General features: G+C 39.5%; 1 protein-coding gene across 7 annotated transcripts in view; it reads right to left on the bottom strand.

Annotated features, from left to right (window-relative positions):
* Positions 1-17448, bottom strand: part of HIVEP3 (HIVEP zinc finger 3) — a 656876-nt gene that overhangs the window by 478407 nt on the left and 161021 nt on the right. Inside the window, exon 1 of one of the 7 annotated variants that reach the window (XM_072609757.1) lies at positions 176-3022. The exons of the other annotated variants lie outside the window; for them this stretch is intronic. The gene's annotated coding sequence lies outside the window, so the exon portion shown is untranslated. Of the gene's footprint in view, positions 1-175; positions 3023-17448 lie in introns of those variants that run through there. 7 annotated transcript variants of the gene reach the window in all.

The following is a 17448-nucleotide window of genomic DNA, read 5'->3' as shown; positions in this document are numbered from 1 at the left end:
AAATCTCATTTAAGGAATCTGCTTTTTAAAAAAATAATAATCCTCTGTGCGCGTGCACCCACACCCACCCACAAACACACACACACACACACACACACACACACACACACACAACTGGATGCCCATAAGCATATGTGTCTGACTCCACACACATGAACGGTGAACAGATATGTACATTAAAGCACCAAACTGGGCAGTTGGATCATGGGAGAGCCTGTTGGTTGTGAGCATGCTCCGGCCGGGAACAAATCCATCCTCTGTTATTCCTCTGAATAAATATAAATCACGATCAGAAACCCAAACAGAAGCATCCCTCTCGAATTCCTGCTGCTGAAAAACATGGAATGAATTCAGCCTGCAGACGCAGAATCTAATCAGCAGCTGTTTTCTGAATCCAGAGCCAACCAAAGCCCCGCTTGTCTTTTCCACTATGAGTCCAGGCCTTTTTTTTTTTTTTTTTTGAAAGAGGTTTTAACCTTTTAAAGATACAGTACACCAATTATCACTTCTGAAGAGCTGTCACTCAGGGCCCAGGAAACAAGGGCCTGACAGATGATAGCAGACTGCACTGATTCCAGGGCTCTTTTTATCAGTGCCTCTAAAATGCATGCAGAAGAGCAGTATAAAATATGCACACCTTCATCCTTCCTAGACAGCGTCTTTGGAGAGAGAAAATAGCATGTTATGTAAACAATTAAGATGCCATAACTCTACAGCACACACATCCATCCATCACCACTGACAGCAGCACATGGCAGTCCATGCTCCCCATCCCTCAAGGACAGCTATAGAAACACAAAGTGGTGGAGCCCAACCAGAAGTCAAGGGTGGCCCATTGACATCACATGGTTAAACTTTATTCCCCGGGTTTGCCCTAGCTGAGCCCTTCTGCCTTCAAGCTAAGAAATTTCCTCTACTTCTAAATTAAAAGTTTCTTCCAGGGCCAGGGTCCTTGCTCCAAAAACCTCCATGCCACAAGAATTTGCAATTAATATTTCCCTGCAGACAAGTCTCAGACTTTAGGAGTCAAACTTTACTATTCTTCATGGCTTTGCCAAAGTGACAGATTTGTAAGGCTGGGAAAGGGGCAGAATGGAGACAGGAGTGGGACCACAGGAGTGGGACCACAGGGACCTGACCCAAGAAAAAGAGCTATTTGCCAATGACTTCAGCTGTCTGAATGATATTGTATGCCAACAGCATTTGTGGGGTTGAGGGTGATAAGGAGGAATAAATAAACAAAGCCCTAAATAAAAATCGAGGGTTTCTTTTACATCCCTTACAATCTACGTATAATAGCAAGTGCCAGGGGCAGACTTAGCCCTACAGAGCGGTGCCCCCTTACAGCTAAGTTGCCTGTTTCTCACCTAATGCGTATCTATCACCTTCTTACCTGAGCTGTCACATCAGGAATAGTCTCACTTCCATCCCCTGAAGCAAGTTCATTTAGCACCTAGCCTTCTGGTTAGAACAGAGCCCTCTTTCTCCCTTGGCCAGCCCTGTCAGGCAGACAGACCATTGGAATCATGGAGCAATCCACTCTATTTCCCACCCACCTCATCCCTTCCCCCCTCCCCATTCCCCATACACACTCCTTCCCTCCCCCTCTTCCAGGGCTCTTTAGCAGAAAATTATCATATTTCATGTGTCTTCGCTCCAGCTAGCTGGCCATCCCACTGATTGGCTGGTCCCTTGCAAACAGAGATGCCAAGGGCCAATCAGCAGCAGGGCTGGCTCCCCGGAACATCTCCAGCACAGACCTGAGCTCAGCAGGCTCACAGTGCAGAGGGGCAGACCCACCAGCTGGGAGCCTGTCACTCTCCCTCCCTCCTCGCTCCAGCCCCCAATGCCTGGGCCTGCCTGCTTCTCTATCAGGGGGCTTGGGAAACGCAGGTGACTCTTTCAGGCTCGTCTAAGATCAAGAAGAAAATTCTGGGTTTTCTCCAACTGCAGCCAGAGGAGTCTGTGAGATAGATCCCTATGCCTTCCCATAAGCCAATGTTTTTATCCTTCCCATTACCAAGGTTCAGAAAAAGCTTTGCTGGCAAAGTGGGGGCCCTCCTCAACTACTCTGCCCCTCCTTCCTTTAAAAAAAAGCCGGTAAGGATATGCGAACATGAACTCCTTTTCCCCACATAGGAGTCCATCAGATGCTACCGACTCCTCACCTGATATTACATGTTCAAAAATGAATCCGCACCTAATCACAAATCTGGTCAGGGCTTCTGGAGGTCACCTACTTCATCCCTCTACACCTCTCCCTATTCCAAGTACTGGACTGCCCTCAAACCACTTCACAGCAGTTGAGGTGCTCCCAGACCACTGCTCCAGAAAAAGAGAGCCTCCCATGGCCTTAGATCTCAGTAGTGATAAAGAATGCCTAACCTAAATCCTGTCTGCTGAAAGGCTCTGAGGCCCTGTGACAAATGGGAAGCTCTTCTAATGAGTCTCACCTAAGTCTATTCTCCTAAATGATTAGAACCAGTTCCCTTTGGCTCCTTTTGGTTTCTCAGTAGATACTATTTTTCAAAGCATTAATTGGCCTTCAAGTCTCACTTTAGTTGTGGGGCCCTAGTACACAGGAGAATTCCAACCAAGGCTTGGCCAGTGTTGGAGGGATACAGACAGAACCAACCCTGCCTCCTATGAGGGGGAGGCATAATGTCTAGAAGGAGCAAATAATCGACCTGATATGCTCTGCCCTAGTCAGACATCTAGAATGTTGTGTTCAAGCTGGGATGTGGTATTTTAGGAAGGACCCTGAGGAGCTAAAGTGTATATCCTAGAGTAGAATGACCACCACAGGAAGGGGATTGAACATAGAGGAACTAAGCTTTGTTTAATGTCCTAGAGTCAAGAAAAGTGGGTTCTCCATTCTTCCTGTAGCAGAGGTCACTATGAGTCAACCAAGAAGCATTCAGAGTCTACTTTGTGTCCCTAGCTGCTGAAGGAGGAGACAGGAGAGGGATACAAAGACACAAATGAAACAGACCTTACCCTCAAGAAACTTGTATTGTCTAGGGGGAAACAATATAGACACATAATACACATACATACATGTGTATATATATATATATATATATATATATATATATATATATACATATATATACATAGGTATATACATATATAACATAGAAAACTTATAAGTACATGTATACACACATACACACACCTGTGTATCCATGTTGTCTCCCCCTAGAGAACATGAGGTCCTTACATATATAAGTATACACACACACACACACACACACATATACTTATGTGTATATGTTGTCTCCCCTTAGAGAATATAAGCTACCTGCACACATATACATATATAGTTGATATGTTTTATATATGTGTGTGTGCATGTATGTGTTACATACAGAATAAATCCAAGGAAATGGGAAGGGCAGCTCTAATAGCTGTAGTGGGGTTAGAAGAAACCTCATGTCGGAGGTGGTACTTGAGTTTAGAAAGAAACTAGGGATGAAATACAGGACAAGTCACCAAGGATTAAAAAAGGGATCGTCTTTTTAGACGGAAAAGAAGATGCCTTTGTCAATTACAGACCAAGAAATGAGCAGGGGTAATTAAGGCAGTTATTAGAATGAATCTAATAAGCAATTGGCAATTGCCTAGAAGACATGAGCTGTCTAAAAGCCCTTTGCACCCTAAGAGAAAATATGCTACCCTTCAGCCCTTGTCCAAACAGTTATATGTAAAGTAAGACAGTACATTAGACAGGCACATGGAGTAGATGGTGCAGCAGAACTGTACTCTACAGGTAGAATTTAAAAAAAAAAACCTCTCATGGCACCTCACTCTCACATAACTTTAGGAAAAGATTAGCCTGGAACAGGGGTTTTTAACAGAGTCCATCAACTTTTTGAAAAATATTTCAATGCAATTTATTTCTTTTGTAACTTTATATATTTTATTTTATGTGTTTTAAAACAAGATTCTGAGAAGGATCCCATAGGCTTCCCCAGACACGTGAGACACAAAGAAAGGTCAAGAACCTCTGGTCTAAAGGATGCACTAAGCTGACACTGGATTTTTTTTTCATAAATACTGGACTTTTATGAGAGACACTTAAAAACAGACCTCAGATTCCTTCAAAATGATGCAATCAGAACCAGAATTTGAAAGGTGGGCGAGATCTCTTTGCCCATCTACTCCAAACCATGCCCTCGTCAACAAGTGGCCACTCTGTCTCCAGCAAGCAGGGAACTCATAACATCCAGGTGCATGCTGCCCTTTCCACTTGAGAAAAGCTCCATCTGTAAGGGAATTTTTCCTGACATCAAGCTTTCATTGGCCTCTTGGCTCTTGGATTATTCTGTGAAGCTAAAAAGAATAAATTTAATTCCTCTTCCACCTGACAAAAAGTCTCTCAAATCTTTGAACACAGCCATCATGTCCACCCCAGCCTCAGCTTTATCTCTCCTCTAGACTATCCCAGTTTTTTAGTGATCTTCAAAGCAGAGAAATTCAAGGACATCTCCCATCCTAATTTACCTCCTCTGGATGCTCTTCAGCTTTATCCATGTTCTTCCTAAACTATGACACCCAGAACTGAACATAATTACTAAGAAATTGTTTGTTGACTGACTGATGAACTGACTCACCAGATGTAGTCTGATCAGAGAGGGAAGAATACAGCAGGACTCCCAGCTCCTTATTCCTGGAAGCTCTCTTAATGCAGCTCAAGATCTCATTAGGGTTGGTCTGTTTGTTTTCTGCTTGCCACATCATACTGCTGACTCATATTGAGCACACAGGCCACCAAAACCCCCAGGTTTATTTATTTTTTCAGGCCAACTACTTTCTTCCCATGCCTCCTCCATCTTGTAGCTGGGAAGAAAGACAGGAGCCCTCCCCTCCCCCCAAGTTGCCTATCTATACCCTAAAAGGTGTATTTGATATTTCTTGATTTTCTTTCCTACAAAGTATATCTGAGCACTAACCACTGACACTCCATTTTGAGGGGGGTTAAATTAAGACCCTGAGTGGATGGTAAACTGATTTATCTTCATCAATTCCAATTCTGGGGATTAGGAGTAACCTATCCCCTGCAAAAGAACCTAAAGAATTCCAGTGGTCAACACCGTATCTCTAAGGCTGGTAACAAGGATCTTTTCCTGGACAAAATGACAGTTTTCATGAGACCATTGTAGGGGAGGAAATAATTGTCCTCCAGGACTTACACTGAACAGGAGAAGGAGCTTATCTTGACTTCCTTTTAGGAATTCCCTTTGTGAATTTATCACTCATTAATTTGTGTATGACCTGTGACATCTTTTGTGTAGGAACCCCCAGTGTTGGTACCCCCTTTACTGACACAGATAAATAATTTATCTGCAACTGAGTCTTAGACAGTGTTTTGAGGACATTGGGAGGTTGTGACTTGCCAACTTCTCTCACAGCTAGAATGGGTTAGAAACAGAAACTGAAGCCATGCTTTCCTGGCTTCAAGGCCAGTCCTCTCTATTTACCATGTCATGCTTTTTCTCACATATCTGGTCCAAATGATAGAGAATCTTGCTGAAATTACACATATTTTACACTTGTCTAATCTTTCAGAATAGAGTCCTACTCATACCATCTGTATCATACTTGATCCAATACTGTATGAATCCGAAGGTCAGCCTCCCAGAGACCTCGGTCATCTGGAGCATAGTCACCTATCTAGAAGTAAGTAGAGTGGAGGGAAGCTTTCACAAAGCCCATGGACTTGACATATAAGGAGAGATTGAGTCGCCTTCAGGCCCTTAGCTAGATAATTATACATAAAGTAAGATAGGAGAGACAAGGACAGGCACATTGACAGCTGATAGCAGAAGAAGAGATCAGAAGAACTATAAACAACAGTCTGGGTACATTTAGTAAAGTGGTAAATAGACATATCCATACACTATGATATCCCCTAAGGCTATTATTGTATCACATGGAATATAGTCTGATAACTGATACTCATTATAATAATGTGGAGTCGTTAATGAAAGGGTAATACATATTTGATATGCTTCACTCAAGATGGCAATAAACCAAGCAAACCACCATTTTTTTAAAAATTGGATTGGGGCATTTTGTTTTTAAATTACAGTCATTTTTGAAAATATCTTCCTATTATCATACCTTCCCTCCCCCCAAAACAATTAGCTTTTGCCTCATAACGACAAAAACATATTAAGCTAAAACATCAAATAGAGTAACCCTATCTGGTGATGTATACAAAATTCTGCTCTACTTTCTGCCAAGAAGAGAGAGGTATATTTCATTATCTGTTCTTCCTAATCTTTACTGGCTTTTCAGTAGCTCAGACTTTGGCTTCCTTTCAGCAATCTTTTCAGTTATAATGATGTCACTTCATTTATCATTTTTCTAGTTCAATTTATTTCACTCTGCATCAGTTCATACAAATCTTCTCAAGTTTTTCTGAATTCTCCATATTTGTCATTCCCTATAGCACAAAAATATTGTATTACATTCATATAAAGCCCATGTGAGTTTATTATCCCAACGATCCCAAGATCATTATCCCAAGCTCTGCTCTAATAGAGGAATCTCAGGTCCTGGAACAAGACTGAATCTTTCTTTCACAGCTCTAAGAGCATCTCTGAGGGAATGAGGTAACTCTCTAAGCCCACTGATTTCAATAAGTTCTCTCCATCAAGATTATCAGTTGAAAATCATGATAGCCAGCCTTAAGTAATTTTTAGGAAGGGGTATTCACTAAGGCAGAACAGTATGAGTAGTTGGTACAAAACAGCCCCTCCCCAAAGTCTGTTACACTCACCCTCACACAAGTACATAGAGTCCAGGAGAGATGCAGCACAAACTCAGTGAGAACATGTGCAAGGGGTAATTGTTCCTCGCTGCTCCAAGTCCTTTTCCATTCATGAGATGCTAAAGAAGTTTCCCTTAGGCATCATGTAGTTTCCTGGCTGTACTCCTTGTGGAGTTTTGAATCAGCTCTCAATGCAGACATAGCCATCAGTCATCAGTTGCAGCTCAGTCCCCGAAGGGAAAATAGGCAAGCCAAAATTCTTTGGACCCTTCAAACCTCCCAAGATTTTCTTCTGGCCAAGGGGTCAGAAAAGGAGGTAGAAGCCAGAGCTGAGGTCTTTCATTGTCTACCCAAGTAGTTCTTTCTTGGGGGGAATAGGGACAGTAACTGAATGTCACCCTAACTCTAACTTTTTTAATGACTCCAGTCTGACTTACCTGTTCATTTATAGCCAAACTATGGGGTACAGACAAATATTCTAAATTATCTGAAGAGATTTTAATGCAATAATGAATGATGTTTCTTCTTGCACTTAGTCTAAGGTCTAGATGTCATTGTTGAATTGAGACATAGTCTTAGTTAGGTTATCAAGGCTAAAATGGGGGTAGAGAGGGTTCGATCCTACTCATGCATGTAATATTTTGTTCAACATTCCCCAAGCAAAAGGCATCCATTTTGTTCTCAGTTCTTTATTTAGTCAATACATTTTAGAAAGACTTCTTTCTAAACTAACTTACCAATACTTTTAAATGGGATAATGCTTCAAAAGTTAGATTTCAATTGTCTAGAAAATAAATTTTTATGTCGAACACCTCATCTCCTGAAGATGCAGATAAATAAAGTGTCAATGAATTTCCTTTTACGGCTCTGAAAACAACTTCTTTCAAATTCTTTGTGAGGCACAGTGAACAGAACTATGTACGGTATTCTAAGAACAGACAAACCCTATTATTCTGAGGCTGCCATCAAATGGACCTATCCTGAAGCAAATATTTACATAATCCCCAACAGTCCTCATGACATAAGAATAGGGGAAGAGATAAACTCACCACTTGGACGACTATGATCTACCAAGAAACTTACATTCTGCATTTGCCAATTGAAATTAATGGTGGAATTCTTCAGCAGTAATAATAAACCCTGGTTTTGTTTGCAAGATACTGGCAACCCACATTTGCATTGTATTTTAGGATTTATGAAGTGCTTTCTTCATACCTCCAAGAAAGTAGCATCATCATCCTCATTTTAAAGGTGAGAAAATTAAGGCTCTGAGAAGTTTAATGAGGTCACTAGGTGGCATGTTGCCAGTAACATAAACAAAGCATTGCAGATCCTTGGAACAAAAAAATTTATTCATTCTGGTCTTTAAAACAAATGCTACACTTGCCCACATGATATTCAACTTTCCATATTGGGGTAGGATTGCTTTTTTTTCATTCTTTCACATGACTGTGGATTTTACTGAGAGGTCTCCATAAGAAGGCTTGTAGTTAGTATCCAGTTTAATTCAGACTCCATCCTTGGCAAACAGGTGTTTTTGGATAACATGGCTAGCTTTGTGTAGTGGAAAGAGCACAGACTAGGAATCAGGAGACTAGTGTTATAATTCACACTAACAGTCTTATGGAATCTTTTTCTTCTCTCTTTTTTTAGGCCAAGGGCTATGACTGCTTTGGTACAGGGAAGTCTCTCTGTGAGGAAACTTCTTCCAGCAATTCAGATCAGCAACTGATCTGTAACTTACAGTTTTAGAGGGCTGACCAGGTCACTGAGAGCTCAATAAATCATTAAGTATTTTTTTAATGCATTCTATGTACCAGGCACTGTGCTGGGGACTAGGAATGCAAATATAATTAGTTAAACAATCTCTTCTTATCATTTATAACATAGGCATCTACTAAAAAAGACACAAAGAGGATAAATATAATGTAATTAACCATAGGGTAGGTAAGGGCTGAAGCAACTAGAATTTGGGGGATCAGGAAAGCTTCATGGAGAAGACAATACTGGAACTGAGTCTTGAAGAAGGATTCTATGAGGTAGGTATAAGGAGGTAGAGCACTCCAGGCTTGGGGGATAAGAGGAGATGAAGTGTCATGTGTGAGGAACTGAGACCAGTTTGACAGCACCACAGAGTACAGGAGGGAAAGCAATATAGAAGGAATAAGGAAAGATAGTAAGGGACTGGGTTCTGAAGGGCTTTAAAAGATAAACAAAATATGTTTTATCCTACCATTAAAGTTAACTGAGTAGGAAAGTGATATGATCAGATTTGCACTTATAGAAAATCACTTAAACAGAAGTGTGGGGGATGGATTGGAATGGGGAGAGACTTGAGACAGAGGGACTAGTTAGAAAGCTATTGAAATGATTTAGACAAAAGATAATCAGGAGTTGATGTAAAGTGGTAGTTATGCTGGTAGAGGGAAGGAGGCAGATATGAAATCTCTTATGAAGGTAGAAGTGACAATATTAAGCAATAGACTGAATATGTGGGGTAAGTAAGAGTGAGGAATCAAGGAAAATGCCAATGATAAGAACCTGAATGACAGGAAAAATAGTGGTGCTTTCAAGAGAAAAGTTCAGAAGAAAAGGCAATGATGTCTAACTTGAACACATTAAGTTTAAGATATTTATCCATCGAATTGAAAATATCTTCTAGGTAGTTTGTGATGCAGGACTTGATCAGATAAGAAAAATTAAGCTTACGTGCACACATATGTTTGTATATGCACACATATATATTCATGTGTACATGGATATTTGGGGGTATTTATGTGTATACCACACACATATGTATAGATAGATATACACATACACATGCATACATACATAGGAGTTATCAATATAGAGATAATTAAATTCATGGGAAATGATGATGTAAATAAGAGAGAAGAGAAAAGGACCTAGGACAGAGCCTTGGGTTACACCCATAGGCAGGGGACATGATATAGATGATGATCACTGAGGAGTGATGAGACAGGTAAGAGAAGAATAAGAGAGAACATTATCATGAAAACCCAGAGAGGGAGGAGTATCCAGAAGAGGGTGGTCAACCACATCAAAAACTGCAGAAAAGACAAAAAGATTAAAGACTTGGAGAAGATTAGGCAGGGAGATCATTCACAAAGCCTTTGAAATAATCTAGATAAGAGATGATCATGACTTGAACTAAGTTGGTAGCTATGTTGGTAGAGGGAAGGGGATAGACATAAGAGATCTCATGAGAGATCTTATGTGATTAAGAGATTACTGGTAACTCAGAAGGAAGCAATTTCAGTTGAATAAAGAATGAAGGAGGAGCTTGAGAATTTGGGAGCCTGGAAATTCATGCTTATAGGGAAGTTCAGAAGACAGGTAGGTTTTAGAGAGAAGATAGTATAATAATATAGTATAATCAATACCATCCATGGTTATTTATCCTGCATTGCTTATTCATTCCCATAAAAAATGAAAAAGAGGAGAGGTGGACCTTTTCATAGCTATTGCAGCTGGGGAAGACCACATCTGGTGCCACCACATAAGACCAGTCATGGGACAGGGATGAGTGGAGAAGTGTTGGAAACAAGCCCATGATTGGTTGGGAGTGGGAAGAGGTGGGATGTGATTCATCTTCCTACCCTCTGATGGGTTGGTCATTCATTCCTTGAGGATAAGCCACATAGCCCTTACTTTGGAAACCATAGATCTACTCCAACCTTCCCACATTACAGATGGGCTAAGTAAGGCCCAGTCTCATAAAAGACAGCCTTAAAGATGTGTATGAACAGAAAAGAAAGGAGGTTAGTCCTACAGTGAGAATGTGAAACAACAGACAGTCCCAAGTGCTACACTGGTTCTCTCAAGGTATTAAAAGACCCAAAGGAAGGTATCTGGGGCATTGAATGAATACTTTATGACATGGACTTACAACAAAGAAAACAGCTACTAGCACCCAAGGAAAAAAAACAGCCATGTTAACTAAGCTCTATTGGCTGGCTGTTCCCAGAAACCTAAAGCATCTGCACTCTTGGCAACTGGTGTCACTGTCACAAAAGGCAATGAATAGCCAGAGTTCTCATCACAAAACCTCAGGTTATTGCGACTTGATGATAATGAAAATGAGTGGAATGAAGCTCCCCTTTTCACAAGTTTTTTAATCATTTCCACAATTTGTTTTTGGTTTTCTGATACAATCAGTAGCATGAGGTAAGGAAGGAGAAAAAAGACCTTTGACTTGGCAGATGATAGACTCCCAAGTATTTTATATTTTCTACAGTTATTTTAAATGGAATTTCTCTTTCTATCTCTTACTTTTGGGCTTTGTTGGTAATATATAGAAACATTGATGATTTATGTGGGTTTATTTTATATCCTGCAACTTTGCAAAAGTTGATGATTATTTCAAGTAGTTTTTTTATTTGATTCTCTAGGATTCTCTAGATGTTTCCTAATTGTCTGTTCTAATTCCTTCAGTTTCTTTTTATTCTTTTATTGCTAGAGTAAACATTTCTAGCGCAATACTGAATAACAGTGGTAATAATCTGCATCCTTATTTCACCCCTGATCTCACTGGGAAGGCTTTTACCTTATCCTCATTACAGATAAAACTTGATGGTGGTTTTAGTTAGATACCACATATCATTTTTAAAAAGTTCCATTTATTCCTATGCTCTCTAGTGTTTATAATAGGAAAGGGTACTATATTTTGTCAAGAGATTTTTCTGCATCTATTGAGATAATCATATGATTTCTCCTGGTTTTGTTATTGACATAATCAATTATGCTTATAATTTTCCTAATATTACCTACCCCTGCATTCCTAGTGTAAATCCTACCTGGCCATAGTATATAATCCTTGTGGTATATTGCTGTCATCACTTTGCTGGTATTTCATTTAATATTTTTGCATTAATATCCATTAGGGAAATTGGTATATAGTTTTCTTTCTCTGTTTTAGTTCTTTTTGGTTTAGGTATCAGCACCATATTTGTGTTACAAAAGGAGTTTGGTAGGACTCCTTCTTTGCTTGTTTTTTCCAAAAAATTTATGTAGTATTGGAATTAATCATTCTTTAAATGTTTGGTAGAATTCACTTGTGAACCCATCTGGCCCTGGGGATTTTTTCTTAGGTAATTCATTGATGGCTTGCTCAATTTCTTTTTCTAAGATGGGGTTATTTAAGTATTCTATTTCCTCTTCTGTAAATCTGGTCAATTTATACTTTCATATTCATCAATTTCTCTTAAATCATCAGATTTATTGGTATATACTTAGAAATAGACCTTTGAGGACTTAGGAAAGTCCTGTGAGAAGCCAACATCTGTTTCTCATCTGTATGAGTACTGCTCAGAGTATACATCTTATTTCCACCTAGGTCTGAGCATACACAAGAGCATAGCCACACATTATTATGTCTTTTCCCTCCTTGCCCTTCTGTCTCCCTTTGCCCCCCCCATCTCCTGTCAACTTGTTTTCTTATCTCTCCTTTGCCCACTTACTTCCCATCCATCAATTCTGCAGCCTCTGGGGTTGTCCTCTGCTAATGAAGTATGCCAGTGGACTTTTACCCTTTGTACAATCTACTATAGTATCTTGACTCAGATAAGCTTTACATAGGACACTTTTTTTAACCTAGTTTTTCCCACTCTGGGAACATAGGTACAACTTTTATGGTAGCAAAAAGAAACAACAGCTAGTATTCCATTTTTTAAAATACCATCATGAACCTTAGTTCTTTTTAAAGAGATTGTTTCCATGTCCTGCCCAAAAGCCTCTACTAGAACTACTTGCTGATTCAGATAGAACCAACTATATTCAGTGATGTTGGATAGAGACTTTCAAGAGTACATTTAAACCATCAGTCAATAATAAAGTCAGTCAATAAACATTTATTAAGTGCCTCTACTTGCTAAGTGCTGGTCATCCAACCTGTGTCATGGGTTGGCTGCCTTTTTGGTAAGGTACTCATGTACCTTACCTTATCTGTAAAGTGCCCGATTTGAATATCTGAAATAGATTAAATATAATTAGCAATAGGAGGCAGTTTTTCTAAATGTTATGTTCCTTTTGTTGGGGTTTAAATATTTTGAAAGTGAATGGGTTTCCTGTGTTCAGTGGTCATGGTTTAGTAGGATAAGGAGGTGTCAATGATAACAATAATAATGATAACCCCCTTAAAATCTGACCCATTGTATCAATAAGGACCCTAACATACACAGGGGGCCTGCTATCACAGGTTCTTTGATCTGCTTTTCTAAAAGGAAAAATAGCTTTTGAGGGGTTGACAATCTCCTTTAATCAAGCATATATATCATTCCCTTAGTTCAGGAAATCAACAGACTGTGCTTCCAAACTGTCTAACATAAGCAATACATACATCACAAATCAACAGACAGATCCAACTGTCTGACCATAGTTGCCAGACAGGGAAGCACCAACATCTGTGTTTTCAAAGTCTGGGGGCTGCTTAGCATCTTCCCAGAGTTTCATCTGGCATACAAACCTTCTTCCAAAAACTAAGCCCCAAAGTAAAACCTCACCCTCAGAGTATTTATACCTTTTTTAGAGCCAGAGGGCATCCCAACCCTTGAGAACCAGTGCCTCATTAACAAAAGGTGTGGGTCTTCCTACACATCTTCCCTAATCAAACTCCCTTTAAGGGCCAGGCCCATTAATGGATGGAGAAGATCTTTAATCAGATTAGTAGCACAAATACACATACTGTTTCTAGTTAAAAAAACTCTTTCTGTACTTTACTCCTGGTAAAGACTCTTGGTCAATAAAGGCAAGATTCAATCAGAGGCACTTGATTATACTAAAACAAAAACTTGCCCTTACACCTATTACCTATATGGAGGTAGAGGGTGGGACAGGAGTAGGGTAAGAGCAAAGCAGAGGAATGCCTGCCAAGATGACGTTCAATGGGAACTTGAGGTGCTCTGAGACCTGACAGGAACCCGGAAATTTCAGTGAATTGGTGACTAGTGATATCACTAATGGGAGTAGTACCATGGTGCATGTGATACAACTATTCCTAAGAGTCAATCAAATATATATGGCAGCATAGATTGCAGGTTGATCTTAGTTAAAACCAAAGGGCTGATCTGCTTGACACAGAAGCTGGCAGAGTGGAAGGTCCTCCTTCCTGTTCTGGTGCCACAAGAAGACAGGTTACACTGGAACAAATAAGAAATACTCATAACCCATCTGCTAAAAGTGCTTTGTTATAGGTGGTACTGGACACAAAAATGGGCAGATCTCAAGTCAGCATGAAATGGATTGGCAACATAAATGCTTTCATTATGCACCATTTTAAGATGATAATAAAATTGGAATCATCTCTCATCAGTCTTAAGCAATGGTTTCATGATTCCTTTTTGTCAATGGAGCCCTTGGCCCCAAGTCACACAGTCATACCATGCCAATTGCCAAGGAAATCATAAAAAATTTAAAAACTTCATCCCAAATCCTAGATTAGATGAAATTAGATAAAATCTTTGAAATCACAGAGATACTAAAATTAGAAGTAGCTAGCTGATGCAATAGAGTGCTGGAATCAGGAAGACTTGAGTTCAAACCTGGCCTCAGAAACTTACTAGTTGTGTGACCTTGGGCAACTCACTTAACCTCTGTCTCAGTTTCCTCAACTAAAATGGGGATAATAATAGCATCTACCTCCTCCCAGGGCTGTTGTGAAGATGGCGTGAGATAATGCTTGTAAAAAGTGCTTAACAGTGCCTGGCACATAGTAGGCACTTAATAAATGTTTGTGTCCTTCCTTTATGTCTTATCCTAGAGGAAGTAGAAAGCCAGTGGAGTTTACTGATCCCACCAGGAACTAGTACCTCTCCCACCACCATGAAATTACCTTGATGTATTTTATATACTATCCTTATGCATGTAAACATTTTCCCCAACTAGATAGTAAAATCATTAAGGTCACAGACTATATACATTTTCTTTTACTATTTTCTTTGTATTGATAGCACTTGACACATTTGAGGCTCATGGAAGGCACTTCATAAATATTTGCTAAATGACTACTTGATATAGACTAAGTTTTAAAGACATAAAAATATAGCCTTCTAGTAAACCTAGCATGGAAAATACTTCACGGATTCAGTTCCTGCATCTAATCTCAACTGGAGATAAGTCTATTTACGAAGCAATTTGTAATGTTCCACCAGCACCTTCAGCTGTCTGCCATGCTGTAAAATCCACGATCTCTCATGCCCACTGAGTGGACCGTTGTTCCACTATTCCAGAGCTCTCACCAGTCACAGCCTCGATAGCTAGAAAACATTCTTTCCTGAACCCCAAAGTATCAAACTACATGGAAACAATGTGCTGAATTTTATTGATTCTTTTATTACAACCAAACACAGAAACAGCAAAAGTGATATAGGGAGAAAAACAACATTTACCTTCTGCCCCTACTACTTTGGAACCAGCAAGGAAATCCCTTTTGTACTACCTCTTCCTTTTTTCCTGTTTTCTCCTCTCCCTCCTGCCCCATCTCCCAACAATTTGTTGTTCTTCTCTCCTTCACACTGCTACCCATTAGATATTTGTCGAAATGAAGGCATTGAGATGCCTTAAATGGTAATGGGTTCAACCTCACCAAAAACCTTCAAGCAAAGATGCATGGCCACTTGTCAGGGATGTGGATGAGGGCATTCTTATTCAGGAGAAGGATGCTCTAAATGGCCCCAAAGGGTCCTTCCAACTATAAAATCCTATGACTCTGGAACCAGTGCTATTGGTACTGTTACCTCCTATCAACTTGTAATTATCTCTTTCCTCACTATTTCCTACAGTTTTTCTCTTGACCCTCCTTTCCAATAAATGTACTATTCCTTGAAATCCTATATAGGCATGCATAGAGAAAAGTTTTCTCTCTACAAATATAAATTGGAAAACAAAATAGCTTCATTACAAACATACTCCATTCCATGCCAAAGATTTCAACCAAAGAACCAAGAGACAAAACTAATTTACCAAAGCCAAATATAGTTTAACCTTAATTAACCAGACTGGTTGGAGAATAGAACATTCTGGTTAATAGAATGAAAGAACACATAGTGTGTCTTTTAAAGGAGTTATCACAGAAGAAATTGAAGCTATCTATAGTCACATGAAAAAATGCTCTAAATCAATATTGATTAGAGAAATGCAAATCAAAATAGCTCTGAGGTACCACATTACATTTATCAAATTGCCTAACATGGCAAAACAAAAAAATGACCAACGTTGGAGAAGATGTGGGAAAATGCATTGTTGGTAGAGTTGTGAACTGATCCAACTATCCTAGAGAACAATTTAGAACTCTGTCCAAAGGCCTGTAAACTGCGCATACCCTTTGATCCAACAATACCACTACTAGGTCTGTATCCCAAAGAGATCATAAAAAAGGGAAAAGGACCCACGTGTACAAAAATATTTAAAGCAGTTCTTTTTGTGGTGACAAAGAATTGAAAGTTGAGGGGATGCCTATCAACTGGGGAATAGCCAAACAAGTTGCAGCACATGAATGTAATGGAATGCTATTGTTCCATAAGAAATGGTAAGCAGGCAGACTTCAGAAAAACCTGGAAAGACTTACATGAACTGATGCTGAATGAAGTGAGTAGAACCAGGAGAACATTGTACATAGTAACAGTAACATTATTCCATGACCAACTTTGTTAGACTTAGCTCTTCTCAGCAATATAATGATCTAAGACAATTCCAAAAGACTCATGACGGAAAATGCTATCCACATACAGAGAAACAGCTATGGAGTCTGAATGCAGATGGAAGCAGACTATTTTCTCTTTCTTCGCTGTTGTTTTTTCCTTTCTCATGGTTTTCCCCTTTTGTTCTGACTCTTCTTCCACAACATGACTAATGTGGAAATATGTTTAATATCATCATACATGTATGGCCTACATCAGATTGCATGCTATCTTCACAGGGAGGAAGTGGAACGAAGGAAAAAATTTAGAACTCAAAATCTTATGAAAGTGAGTATTGAAAACTAAAAATAAATGAATAAATGGATAAATAGAGAAGCTATCACAGAATTTTAGAACTGAAAGGGGCCTCAGAGCCTATCTATCTTTTATCTATCTTGTTCCTTCATCTAGGAACAAGAATTCCCTTCCACAGCATACCCCAAACAGTCATCCAGTCTTTGATTAAGACCTCCAATAAGGGAGAATTCATTCCCTCCTGAGTCAATCCATTCCACTTTTGAAAAACTCTAATTGGTAAGAAGTTTTTCCTTATAATAAACCTTAATCTTTCTCCCTACAATGTCTATCAATTATTTTTAGTTCTTAAGTTTAATTCTTCTTCCATATAAGTATACTTCAAATACATGAGATATCATCTCCAACCCCACCCCTAATCTTCTCTTCTCTAGGTTAAAGATCCCCAATTCCTTCAACCATTCCTCATATAGTACCTGAACAGGGCTTAGCCTAAAAGGCCAAGGTATCCCATTGCATCCTGGGCCATCTCCAGTCATCCTGATGAATATCCGGCCACTGGACCCAGAGGGCTCAGGAGGAGAAAGTCAGGTTGGTGACCTTGCACAGCCCTCCCTCACTCAAATCAAAGTCAACTGCAAGTCATGTCATCATCTCCCTGATGTCATGTTCCTCTTCAAGAAGGAAGGACAAACACAACAACAACAATAAAATAGTACAGAC

Source organism: Notamacropus eugenii, chromosome 5, assembly GCF_028372415.1.
Source record: "Notamacropus eugenii isolate mMacEug1 chromosome 5, mMacEug1.pri_v2, whole genome shotgun sequence".
Lineage (NCBI taxonomy): Eukaryota > Metazoa > Chordata > Mammalia > Diprotodontia > Macropodidae > Notamacropus > Notamacropus eugenii.
This window is presented reverse-complemented; position numbering and strand designations above follow the sequence as displayed.